The sequence below is a fragment of the Archocentrus centrarchus genome, unplaced genomic scaffold, assembly GCF_007364275.1.
Source record: "Archocentrus centrarchus isolate MPI-CPG fArcCen1 unplaced genomic scaffold, fArcCen1 scaffold_33_ctg1, whole genome shotgun sequence".
Classification (NCBI taxonomy): Eukaryota; Metazoa; Chordata; class Actinopteri; order Cichliformes; family Cichlidae; genus Archocentrus; species Archocentrus centrarchus.
This window is the reverse complement of record NW_022060261.1, coordinates 3,366,626-3,381,011: the sequence shown is the minus strand read 5'-3', so window position 1 is coordinate 3,381,011 and position 14,386 is coordinate 3,366,626.

Below are 14,386 nucleotides of genomic sequence, written 5' to 3'. Positions count from 1 at the left end.
AATCCAGCCTTTTGATCCTCCAACACCCTTTGCTTGTTTGCTGAGTTCCTGCTTCACATTTTAAGCCAACAAAGAAACAGACACCAAGCAGTTATGTCCCCTTATTAAAGTCTTGCATGTGAACAAACATTAATTTTTTACCTATATGTTATCCATCCATCCATTCTCTTCCGGTTATCCGGGGCCGGGTCGCGGGGGCAGGAGCCTAAGCAGAGAAGCCCAGGCTTCCCTCTCCCCAGCCACCTCCTCCAGCTCATCGGGAGGGACCCCGTGGCATTCCCAGGCCAGCCGAGAGATATAATCATCCCAGCATGTCCTGGGTCTACCACGGGGCCTCCTACACGTTACCCTAACCCTTTATTTCCCACAAGTTCTTTATTTGAGGGTAAGATGACAGCTTTAATTTAATAAGTTTTTCTTTCCCTCAGGCCTGGGCAGAGCCTCTGCTGCACTCACACAGCACCAAATTTATGCAGAATAACTGCTTAATTCATTTTGGCCGCGGCTTTGGTGCTCTCTGAAACGCAGGCAGTGTCCCTGAGGCCTTTGGTACTGACATCTCTTACCTCAAATCCTGTTCGTCTCATGCCAAAAATGTCGGTGACATTTTCTTAGGGTCTTCATGATTCTTTTGGCCGAAGATTCAAACCCAATTAAACCCAAAATATCCAAAAACTCAGTGGGACGAGCAGGTACCTGTGCAGGCTGTTTATTAGACATATTAGTTACACAGAACACAGACAAAAACCAAAACACAGACAGTAACATAGTTAAGCCTAAGATACAGACACAGAGGAGAGAAGAAGAAGAGAAGAAGGAAACAGAAAGAGAGACAGAGAAAGATGCAGAAACAGGAAAGAGAAGAGCACACAGAGAGAGGTGAGCTGAGACAAAGAGTGGAAAACATTTTATATCCGAAACATGATAACTGCCCACTTGCCTTTGACCCCTCCTAATTTACATAAAGTCTCAGCCCATGAAACTTGAGCCCCAATAATTGTCTTTTGGTTAAACCTTTGGTACCTTTTGGATTATGACAGTTCAGACAGGTGTCACAAATGATGAACATTTCTACTCAAACATCTGCTGGGATAACATCGTTAGTACCACTCCACTCAGCCAAGTCTTATCTCACCCCTCCTGGCCAGGAGAGGGTGGGGGCCTATGGAATGTACCTGTCATAAAACACTGCTGAAGTATAACATAGTGTTACAGGTGTCATGAGGAGCAGCGCTCACTCTGGCAACTCTCCAAAAGCCTCAAACACACACACCCAAGATCTAACAGGTCTCACCCTCACCCCAGTGACCCCGAGAACATAAAACACTCCATACATTGGTGTGTGTGTGTGTGTGTGTGTGTGTGTGTGTGTGTGTGTGTGTGTGTGTGTGTGTGTGTGTGTGTGTGTGTGTGTGTGTGTGTGTGTGCTTTCTCTTACTTTGCGCAAGCCACGCATGGTATCTAACACATGAGAATAATGACTCCATGCACCAGTATGAAGGCCATACAGAATATAAAATAGTCTCAGTATAAGTAATTAACATAAAAATAGTGACAATACAAATAACATAGGTGAACAATAAGAGTAGATATGTTCCCATATATGTAATGATAATAGATGAAAGTAACACTGACTCATCAGAGGCCCCTAGGAACAGGGCCAGTAATTAGCCATGGGGAAAGTAGAGTAAAATATTGAGATAATAAATGAGTCCCCTGGCAGTGGAAGAGTGGTCCTCACAGTACCTGGTATGGAATGATGGATGTCCTCCTGCTGTTGGCGGGGAAAGTCTCGTCCAGTATATGACGCAATGTATAAGGCTGCTACCAGTGGGAAAGACCCACCCAGCATACAGTACAAAATATTTAAAGGGCCTCTGATGGCAGTATGGGAAGCAGAGATGATAAATGGAAGTAGTAAAAATATCCCCACAACCTCCCCTTCTGCTCATCTGATAGCTCTAACCTGTGAAAGTTAATTGGCTAGAAGCCCGTCTGTATTTCCATGAAACTTTGATTAAATCCATAAACAGCACAGCTAGTACTACCCAGTCATATGTAAAGTACTAATGTTAATGTATGATGCATTAATTTATGTCAGAGTAATGAGTAATATCACAAACCAACCACCTCCTGTTACCAGTGTTAATTCACTTTTTATATAAATTAATACATTCATATAAAAATGTAACTATGCAAACTTCTGAGTAATTTCAAACTGAATTTCTGTTATTACTGCAGCCCTCCTGCAGTACCTTCACAGCCCACCACGGGGCCGCGGCCCACACTTTGGGAACCACTGTCTTCCAGTGTAAAGTGGCTGGAGGTGTCTGCTGTGGTGATTCAGGCCTTTCTAAGTCAAACTGAGCTGATGTGGATGAAATCATTTGGATGTAAAGGATCCATGTTTACCCACGAGCTTCCTCTGCATCCTGTTTCCTCAAAGGAGACTCAGGAAATACCTGAGAGCAGACTGAGCATGAACACCTCACAGCCTCTCACACTGGAGTCATAGCTGCACTCCTCAAACACTCCTCCATCCTGTCTGCAGGTCAAAGTGAAACTGCTGAGTTTAGCCGCCATCTTGTGTCTCCAGAACATGCAGATTCTTCTGTAAGGCACTCCAGCTGCCACAGCCACAGCCTTCAGATTATCCATAACAGCTGGGCTGGTGGGAAGTTCCTGAGAGTTTAATGGGAGTGTGTCTCTGAGTGGGTTTAAAACAAAAGAGTCTCTCATTTAAAAAATTAAAGTGCAATATAAGCATATGTTCTTTATGTCTCCACTTCATTACATATTCCATATGCATGGGTAACTCTTTGAGACACTCTGAGAGGAGAGGCTGCAGCCCAGTACCCACCCATCACAGCTTAAGTACACGAGCTGTGCACAAATGTACATGTTTACCTGCCAACCAGGTCCAAGACCAAGACCGTACCAGATGTGAAAGCCAAGCCTGAGATGCAGAGGGGCTGTTAGTCTGCAAAATGAGAGACTGGCACCAAGAAGAACCTGCAAAGATGCAGAGGGACAGCATAACTGTGCTGTAATTGGACCACAAGATGCTACATCGACTATAGAGACAATGCCCAGTTGGCTACCACTGAGATGCACCCAGCACCTGCTCTCCAAAAAAGGGAGTAGCTGCCACATCAAGATGGCAGAATCTGGAAAATATGGACTCACATGACCATGCTGCAGCAGGACAAACGGGCCTCCACACCTCCAAGAAGTGGCCACGCCTCAGGCTGAGTGGCACCGTACTCTGTTCTCTGTGTCGCATCCCAACTTCCTGGATCATATCACTCTAACAGTACTAACAGTGCCAACTAGATGTTCCACAGCATGTTTCAGTGTTCCTGCTCACCTGCTCAGGAATGCTGCTGTCAGTTCTGCAGCCCCTCAGCAAGGACAGCTGTGAACCAGTGAAGCTCCTCCTGCAGGTCTGCAGACACCGAGCAGACATCAGTGAGCTCTGCTGTCATCCTGGATCAGTCCTTCCTGCAGGGGGTCACAGGTGGACTGTGCCATCCAGCCCCCACTCTGTCTTTTCCTCAGCTGGCTTTGTGGAACAAAGAACAGCAAAGGTCCCTAGGAGGAGGGGAGGTGAAGGAGCACAGGGGCGCCTAATCAGCGCTGTGCCTCTGTTATTGATATCATATGCACAGCTGTTAAGTACAGAAAATGCTGACTAGAGAAATAATTTCAACGCATTGTTTTGGCGCCCCCCCTCTTGTGAGGCACTCCTATGCACTGCATATAGTGCACATCCACTTTTAGCGGCACTAAATACCACTGACAGTGTTGATATGTGGTAGCGATGTTCGATACCACAGATTTCCTTTCCGATCCAGTACTGAGTACAATTCTAGCTGGTATCGGCGATACGATCCAATACCGATACTTTGTGCGAAAACACCTAATGTGTCTGGTAAATCTAAAACAGTGGTGTAAATCAAATCTTGGCTTCATAACGAACAGAAGACATAAATCTGATTTATTTATTGTAAACTCAGACGCACACTGAGCTATCAGCTTCATTTATTACTCATTTCCTACAAACGTCACAAATCACCTCTTGGCTTTTGGTGGAGCTGAAATAGCTCCACGTGTGACTTCCTTTACATTTTGCTGTTGTGTCTGTGTTTGAGTGAGTGCTTAGGCATTACATCCTCACACATTCCACACTTTACAGGTGGAAGAAAACGTAGTTCCCATCATTTAGGCAAGATCTCAATTTAGTTACTTTCTAACATGTTCTTGTTAAGATACATTATCACAAATGACTGAAGTATTGGAAGTATTGATACTTGGATTTGAGAATCAATTTTAAAGCATAAAGGTATCAGAAGTATTGATATTTCAGTATCAATCTGCACATCATTAAAAAATGTGGCCACATCATGAGAGAGGAGCCTGAGGTGGGCTGTAGAGCACAGCAGTGTACATGATTATTAAGTACTGACATCTGTCTAGCCATTATATGAAGCGTATGACCACTATAGATGATGTAACTGCTAACAGGAAGACTTTAAGTGGATTATTGCTGTTGTGGAGTGCTGTAACAATCATATAATAGCCTGTGCACTGGTTAGGCTAGCTACCAAACTGCTGCTATAATGTACTGTTCTTTGTAGCGTGCTGTGGTTGAGCTGCCTGACCAGTAAATATCCTGTTCTTATCCAGATAATAAAGGAGCACATCTGAAAGAGCCTTCGTCTAACATTAACACAAAACGCAGAGTCAAAGAGGTTTATTTGGACCAGCCAGTTACAGTGTAACAGTTACAGTATAACAGTTAAAGTATAACAGTTACAGTGTAACAGTTACACTGTAACTGTTACACTGTAACTGTTACACTGTAACTGTTACACTGTAACAGTTACAGTGTAACTGAGCCTGTTACATTTCATTAAATTTCATTAAATGTGATGCAAATGATCAGAGGGAGAGAAATATATACATGAATCTTTGCCCTCATCACTCCCAGAATGCTCTGTAAGCTGTAGGATTTGATAGGCTGCTTTGATTTATTTGATAATAATGGTTACATAAAGTGAAAGTTGATAAGCTGCATTTATTTAAAACTTTGTGCCTGCCTGCTGACAAAAACAGTAACATTAACCAAAGAGAGGGCTGTATATAAACATTTTTCCACATCCAGCTCACAGCTCTGCTCTGAACACTGATGATGTTCATTCTCTTTACCAGCAGGATGATTGTTTGACAGCAGGAACATTTATTTTTTTCTGTTGACCAAGAAACCAGCAGCAGCACCAAAAAGCACAGCAACAACTACCAGAACTCCATCCTCTGTGGTTCCTCCTGATGGACCTGCAGGTAGAAACAGGTGTGAGGTGTCAGCTGTCAGGTAGGTGATGAGTGAAGAACAGAACAGAATCCATTTCCTCTTCAAAGTGCAGTAGATTAAACAAATAAATGAAAGAAAAACGTTCAAAATATGAATCAAGTGTGAAATTTTGCATACATACAGGTTTTTCTGTACTCTCATTTAAAAACAGGACTCACACAATCACCACCTGGTTTTTCAAAATATCTGGAGTTACTGATGATGAGATCATATTTATGCACAGTGAGAAGTGATATTGACAATCTGTCACCAAACAGCTGCGTTGACTGCAGTGTTGCACTTCTCCAGGAGAGGGCGCTGTAATCGAATCTCGGAGTAACGAACGTACTTTGGAACATTTGGCTCACAGTGGTTCACAAAAACATCCTTTGCCCTTAACTGCTGCGCTTTGAGCGAGAGCTTAGAGGAGAAAGGTGATATAAGAGAGCTGCTCCATTTACCATTTACTGAGAGGGCTTCCGGTTTGCAGCTTTTAGCTTTCAGACTTGGAGAAAGAAAGAACGGAAAGACCGGAACCCTCACGTCTTGCCTGCCGAGAAGCAGCGGGTAGACCACCTGTGGAAACGGCGCTGAGATGCACCAAAAACTCGGGGTCATGGGTGACGTGGGTGTTTTTGAACCACACCTGCGCTTCAGAAGCTCCACACAGCATCGAAAGGACAGCGCCGAGCATCCCTACAGCGGAGACGAGCTTTGATCGCAGTCAGAGACTCAAAGTCTGAACTTTAACCTCATCACTTTTTAGGCTCGGGATCTGTTATTCACTGACAATACAGCGGACTCACACATTTATAGAAACTCAGGGCTGGATCAGAAACAGATTCAAACTCATCTCTGCTGCACTGATGTAACCTGTAACTCTGACCATGAACACAGCCTCTGTGCACCAACACAGAGCTTTACTGTAAATACAGTACAGCACACTGACCTGTTTATTACGTACTAAACTGCAGTATTTTCATACAATCTTTGAATTACTCAAAGTCAGCATACTTCAGTTTGTTTTCCAGTCCTTACCTTTAATTCTAACCTCTCTTCTTCCTCTCCTGTCCTCTTTCTCCATCTCTGAGTGAACTTCTCTCTCTTTGCTCTCCCTGAAATACAGCAGCTCTTCTTTTAGCTCGCAGACACACTGTGAGACAAACTGCACACACTTTGTGTGTTTGCTGATATTTGTTGAGCATTTAGAAACGTTGCATTTACCTGCCACACGTTACTCCCTTTATGCTCGGTCCTCTTCAGTAGCGCTAGCTAAGCTGTTTATGTCCCACGAGCACAGCTTACAGACTCGGTCCGGCCCGCTGTAACCCCTGATTATAGCGCTATAAATGAGACATTATTTATATGGGTTTGCATATTTAATCCCTTTGTACCCGATAAGCCCCCGTGATGGAGGATACACCAGTATGATTGTCTCTTACATGTTATTATTCCTCCGTTTAGGCTCAGAGCACTTGATGTTCGACGGAAATACAAACTTTACTCAGACGTGTTAAACCTAAAGTAACGAGTCTGTTTGAAAATGTAAGAAGTAGAAAGTTCAGATACTTGTGTAAAAATGTAGGGTGTAAAAGTAAAAAGTACTCAGAAAAATAAATACTCAAGGAAAGTACAGATACCTGAAAAATCTACTTAAGTACAGTAACAAAATATTTGTACTTCGTTACTGATATTTGTATTCGTGTGATAAAAACGTTCACAGAACTGTGAAACGTAGTCCAAAACATTGGTTTTAACAGATTGCTCTGGTGACAGGAATTGTTCTTTTAGCAGCTTTAGAGGACCCCGCACTGAATGAGCAAAAACAAGTTCCGCCGGGCTAAAACCCAGAGATTCTTGTTTAGCTTCTCGTATTGCAAATACCATTAAGGGCACTCCCTCCTCCCATCCACAGTATTTCTGCAACATAGACTTTAGAGTCTGGTGCCACCTTTCCAGAGCTCCCTGTGATTCGGGGTGATAAGCACTAGAAACAATGTGCTGAACACCTAGCGTTTGCATGACCTGTTTAAAGAGTTTTGAGAGAAAATTGGAGCCTTGGTCTGTCTGGACTATTTTTGGAAGGCCAAAGGTGGTAAAAAACTTTGTCAAGGCCTTGACAACTAGAGGAGCTGTAATTTGTCTGAAAGGGATTGCTTCAGGCAAGCGGGTTGCAGTGCACATTACTGTTAGCAGGAATTGATTACCAGCTTTTGATTTTGGCAATGGGCCAACACAGTCCACGATCACATGCTCAAAGGGCTCACCAAGTGCTGGAATAGGATGGAGGGGCGCAGGAGGGACTACCTGGTTTGGCTTTCCTGAAATCTGGCAGATATCACAGGACCGGCAAAACTGCACCACATCCGCTTTCAACCTGGGCCAAAAAAAATGGCTGAGAACCTTGTTGTAAGTCTTTGTGACCCCAAGGTGACCAGACAATGGTTGATCGTGTGCAAGGGACAAAACATGCTGGCGATAGTCAATAGGAACCACAATCTGATACACTGCACACCAATCACACGCTGTATCTTCCAGACCCACGTTACCCTCAGACCTTATTTTTGCTGCGCGGGAGGTCCACTTGCGCATGAGGACCCCATCCTGCAAGAAATATGTGCATGAACGATTTTGGCCTCCTGTTTGAGACAGTGAAGTAAAACATTTAGTCAAAGAGGGGTCGGCTCTCTGGGCAGCAGTGAGGGCATCATGTGTTGCAGGCAATTTTAGCGAAGGTGCGCTGGGGGGTTTCAATTCTAAAACCTATCTCGACTCCACACACTCTCTAGTGTCAGACATGTTGCCATTTGAACCTGATAGGGTCTCTTCAGTCAATGTTGATGACAGAAATGAATCTGCTAAATCTTCCTCTGCCATGCGTCTAGTCTGAGCCCTGGTCAGAGCACTAGCAGAGAAGATAGAGGGATAGCATGTTGACAAATCATCCGAAGTGATTTCTGGTGTGTCTGAATATTCAGGTGCAGGATATACTTTCCCACCAGCAATGTCATTACCCATGATCAGCTCAATACCTTTGATAGAAAAAAAAAGGGCCTTACAGCAACATCAAAAAACCCACTAACCAACTTAGACCTTACATGCACCCGATGTTGAGCCACTGGCGCATAACCCATTTCCACGCCCTGTACCAGTGTAGAAGCATGACAAGAGGATGATTCACTCAAGGGCAACACATTAGCTAGAATCAATGACTGAGACCCACCAGTATCTCTCAAAATTCTTATAGGTCGCTCATCCTCGGGCTTACCCGTTAGTGACACAAATCCCTCACATATGAATGGATCAAAGCATGGATCAGGCATTTCATTCTGTCTCTCCTTACTGTCCTGGGTTTGAACAGTTTTGATTAACCCAACCCCTTTTGTTTGTTTGACCTCAGCTGATTGATGCTTCCGCTTTAAAGCTAAATAGTCAGCAACAACATGGCCCCACTTGTGACAATAATAACATTCCCTTTCAGTTTTTGAAGCAGGGGAAAACAGTTTACGCTTGAGGAACGGGGAATCTTTATTCTGAGGACCTTGTGTGGGAGTGTCACACTTGTTAGCAAACACACTTTTATGGGTTAAAACAAATTCATCAGCAGTTATTGCAGCAGCCTTCAAAGTTGATACCTTCTGTTCATTTAAGTGAACCACAACTCTTTCAGGAATACAGTTTTTAAAATCTTCCAGCAGTACCAACAGTGCATCCCAGTCAGAAACCTTACTCGCTGCACACCATCTATCAAAGAGAGTTGTCTTCTCTCTAGCAAACTCCACAAAAGTTTGATTTGTAGCCTTCTTATGGTTACGAAAACGCTGTCTATATGCTTCTGGCACCAGTTCGTAGGCAGCAAGGATAGTGGATTTGACAACATCATACTGCAAACTATCCTCAAGTGACAAAGCTGAGCACACGTCTTGGGCTTTTCCTACCAATTTACACTGAAGTAACAGAGGCCAAAACTCCTTGGGCCAGTACAATGAGGTAGCAACACGTTCAAACACAGTAAAATAGGTGTCAACCTCGGACTCATGAAATATTGGTACCAGCACAATCTGTTTACTTACATTGAATGAGCCTGGGCCAGCTGAAGAAGTCCTAGATCCTACGAAAGACCCCATGGTAGGTTCTGTGGAAGGGCCTGGATCATGCCTAATGGAGCCAGATATAACAGACGGAGGCTGAGCAGCAGGGTTGGAACTCTGTGCCTGTAGTTCTAGCTGACGCAACCTGATTTCCTTATCAACATGCAACTCCCCATCTGTTACGAGTACTGCAGGTTTCAATTGAGACACACTAGACCTATCAGGAGACCCCAAACAGGGTGAGCCAAGCGCAACAAGAAACCCCTCCTCCACCAATTTACTTGAAACCACACTTTTCAGGTCTTTCTTTAACATTTGCTTGCCTACATCTAATTTAAGATGCACTGCTAAAGACAACAGGTCATCTTTCCTACACTGATTCAACTCCTCCCAAGAAGTTTCTTCCAAGAACATACATCAAACGCACCAGCCGCCATGCTGACCAAACAATCACCAAAACCCAAAAACCTCAAGATGTTCAACATCCAGCAGTGGGATAAAGGATCCCGGATGAGCCCCCATTTATGTTACATCCCCATCAGAGGCCTAGGGGTGTGGGAAGTAACATAAGGCTGGATGGAAGAACATGGAGGCTTTTTTAAGGTGGATTAAAGCTTTATTGCCCAGATAACATAAGAGGAGCAAGATTATAACTTCAGGGAGAGCCAAAGCCAACATAACAAACAAGACAGCCCTGAACTAGGAAAAGAAAACCCCATCAACTACTTAACTAAATCAAACCAAACATACAAACCTACACCTCAGCTCCCTAACAAGTGACAAAAATAACAGGAGAAAAAGGTGGGTCGTCAAAAGAAATGGCAGCTCTCCCCTACCAGCTTCCACAGGGCACTAAAGCAGACAAGAATCAAAAAAAGATTAACAAACAAAACAAACAATTATCCACAAACATAAGCAAACAGATACATCTCCAAAGTGCCTGGTGCACTAATTACCACCCCATGGCCAAAGGCCCTGAGGCACACCTGCAGCCAGCTTATGTAGACCCTGCAGAGCAGCAATTGGCTGCAGGTCCCAGACTCCAGCCAATGGCAGCTGGACAGCAGGGGGAAGGGCTGGGGAAGGGCGGATCCCATGCAGCAGGTCCTGGAAGCAGCATAGCACTTATAGAAACGTCAACAAGGGAATGCAACAGTTACTTCCCACCTCTGGTGTCTGTGATCAGAGGTGAAGCTGCTTCCTGGTTGCTGATGTTTCTTTGTGTGTTGTGTGGATGTTGGAGGCAGACAGATGTTTAGCAGCTGTTGGCTTTTTGGCTGCTAGTCTAGAGTTCAGAGGTCATTGTTAGGGTTAGAGCAGAAAGAAAGACATTTCTGAATCAGTCTCTTTGTCTCTGCTCTCTAACTCATCTGCAAACATGTGGGCAAACTCAATGATAAAGCCTGTAGCTTGGGGGGGGGCTGAGGTTGGTGGTTGTGAGTCTGTCAAACTGAATCCTGCAGTAGCTCGTGGAAACACACTTAGTGCGCACACAAACCTCCATCAGTTTCAGAGTGTGTAACAGATGATGATGATGACATGATGATTTTTATTTATGGATTCAAGTTTAAATAATGTGTTTTCCAAAGTGTCAAAAATCTACCAGTGACCTCCAGCAGCTCTGTGACAACAGCTTTAGGGTCAGAGGTCAGTGTTTGGCTCAGCCAGCAGGAACAAAGACAGAAGGTCTCTGAGATCCAATCAAATCCAAGACTCAAGTTTCTTCACCATGAAACTCACCTGTACCTGTGAGCCGGTCACTGTGGTAACAGCACTCTGTGCCACCTAACCACACTACACTGTATACACACACAATACACATATACACACACGAGCTTCACACAAAGCACTTGAAACAACAGAAGCTGACAGACTTGATTTCAAACAGCTAAAAGATGCTGATCAGTCGACTGTAACGTGTGCTCAGCTGATCAATAATTTAGATAATTGTTGCATTAATTTCTGTAAATTTACAGTATTTAATCCAGTTGTTGCTCAGAAAAGCTGTTAATTATGGCTTTTATGAATTAAGAGAAGTCAAAAGGCTCACTGATGATTTTAGAATAAGAGTGTCACCGTGATCAGGACCCTCCAGAGTTCGGAGAACCCGGCACAGTCCAGGCAGCAGGTCTGGAATTTGGGAACTCCTTCACAGAACAGCATTCCTGCTCAGCTCAGGGATTAAAGGCTGAAGCAGGAGGACAGCCACCTCTGTAACACAGCAGCAAAGCTGCAGTATCATCATCATCATCAGACAGACCTGCTGAACTGGCAGTTATTTCTGTGGTTTTTCTTCTTCTTCTTGCTCTTCTTGGTTTTGTGATCTATAAAATCCCCCAAAACCTAAAAAACATAGTTTTCTGCTGTGAAGACTGAAGAGCTTCTTGAGTCTGCACAGATGATCTGAAAACAGAAACTGTCATGGCCGGGGAGGAAATGGACGTGGAATGGCTGACACGAAGGACTCCAGAAGTCAGCGTAACTTAAAAGGGATTTTTTTCAACGGGGAAAAAACAAATACAAAAACCTTGGAAGGGAGACGACGGGCAGACACAGGGAACACAACATCACATGCAGGCACAATAACGTCAACGACGCGACAACGAACACATAGAAACTGAGGGCTTAAATACACACTGGGTAATCAGGGGAAGAGGAAACAGCAGGGAACAACAGGTGAGGCAAATGAAACTAATTACACAGGGGAAGCAAAGCTAAACACAAAGCACAGGAAAACCAGACTGTCAAAATAAAGAGGAAGTGACTAACCAAGGAACATGCTGACTAAACACGGGGAACAGGCACAGACTCAGGACAGAGACGCAGACTAGTCACAACACTAGGAAACACAAGACAACATACCGGGAGGACACACTCAGGAAATGAACTATAACACAAAACGCTGGGCAAACGGCCCAGGACATGACAGAAACGAGCTCTCCTGAACATCCAGCAGACTCAAACTTCCAGAATTAGATTTTAATTTCTCATTTGAAACATAAATGAATTCATATCCTGTAATATCAGAATCAATGAGTGTTTTTGTTCTTTATCTTCAGCTCTTTGCTTGGTCTCATTGTAGATAAAGTTTTGTAGATTATAGATAATCAATAATCTGCTGTTCAGGATCCATTGATCAGCTACACCTGGATAACATCTGGCTCAATTTGGGATGTTTAAGGATTGTGTAAAATGCATTTAACCTAAAGTTTAGTAGATCTCTGTGATGTTGGTATAAAATATTTACTTTATAATGTTTCTGAGTTTTTTCCTTGTTAAGTCCAACACACTGGATAAAGTTTGTGTGACCTCCCTGTTTAGTTGATGTTAGTTAATCTTTGTGAGTCAACATATTTGCATAATCTTTTATTTAATCAGTTTATCAAAGCTTAAAAACTGTAACAAGATTCTAAAGGATCCTGTAGCTGCAGACTCTCCTGATCCTGAAGCTTCCAAACTGCCTTTAATGTAAATGATATAAAGTTCTTCTTCATGTGATCTTCTCTTGTCTTCAGCTTTTCTTTAATAAAGATTTACATGTAAACCTGCTGAATGGTTTTATTTTGTTTATTTCAGTGATTTTGCAACATACAGATGTTAAAGGTTTATTTATTTTTATTATTATTTTTATCAGAAACTGTGAATGTAAACCTTTCTGTATCTGTTCCTGTAATAACACACACTGAAATGCATCTACAGGGGTTGGACAATGAAACTGAAACACCTGGTTTTAGACCACAACATCCCTTTCAGACAGCTTCCTCTTGCATCCACAGTTAATCCTGTTGGATGTGGTTCATCATTCTTGGTGGTATGCTGACATTACCCTGGATACCGTGGCTCTTGATACATCACAAAGACTTGCTGTCTTGGTCACAGATGTGCCAGCAAGACGTGCACCAACAATCTGTCCTCTTTTGAACTCTGGTATGTCACCCATAATGTTGTGTGCATTGCAATATTTTGAGCAGAACTGTGCTCTTACCCTGCTAATTGGACCTTCACACTCTGCTCTTACTGGTGAAATGTGCAATTGATGAAGATTGGCCACCAGGCTGGTCCAATTTAGCCATGTATATCCATGAGGCCAGATGACACAGCATCTTAAAGAGTCAGTCATGCTGCTATAGGCCTAAACTGCTGGGGCAGAAAAACCAGAAAGATACACTGGGATAGGTAGGTTCAAAAAAATCATCTGGTACTGTGTTCATTATGAACACCTTATGAGGTTCCAAAAAACACCTCAGCAGAGCAGCAGCACATTTAAAGCCTGGAGAGCACTAGGGTGGGTAGGGGAGGGGCTGCCAGCAGGATACTGTGATGGTCACACAGCTTCCAGACCAGCAGTTCATGATAATGTTCATGATAAGATGGTACAGTCAGCCTTAGTTGCCAGGATACCAGTTCATACAGGTCACAGGGCGGGGGTGCAGAGCATCTGTTTACAAACATCTCCATGGAGATGATTTAGACAGACAGCATCCAAGGCCGTCTGGGAGCCAAACTCCAAATACTGCAATTGTTTTGGTTCAGGCCGTCATAACTATTTGCTGACAGACTTACAGTTTTCTGTTACCTCTCAGAAGTCCAATAATCCAAATTTGGTTCTACTCCTCCACACAGAACAGAGACTCCAACACTCCTCCAGATGTAATCCACTTTGATTCAGCTCTACTGAGTCTGATTGAGTTCGTACTGTTTCTGCATCCCTCATAGGCAGCCTTACTAGGGCCTGAACAGCTGCCCAGAAACCAGGTATCCCCAGGTCCAATTCGGGAAAAGAAATCCTGGTATCAATGTAAATGCCACGTCCACACAGTGCAGCCAGGAACGTTATCTTCCATCCCCACAGGAATCCATAACATAACCAGCCGGGTGTGTAGCCCGGCCAGAGGAAAGAGGGTTCCCCTTCTCCCAATCTCCTCAGTAGTGTTGAGAGACCAGC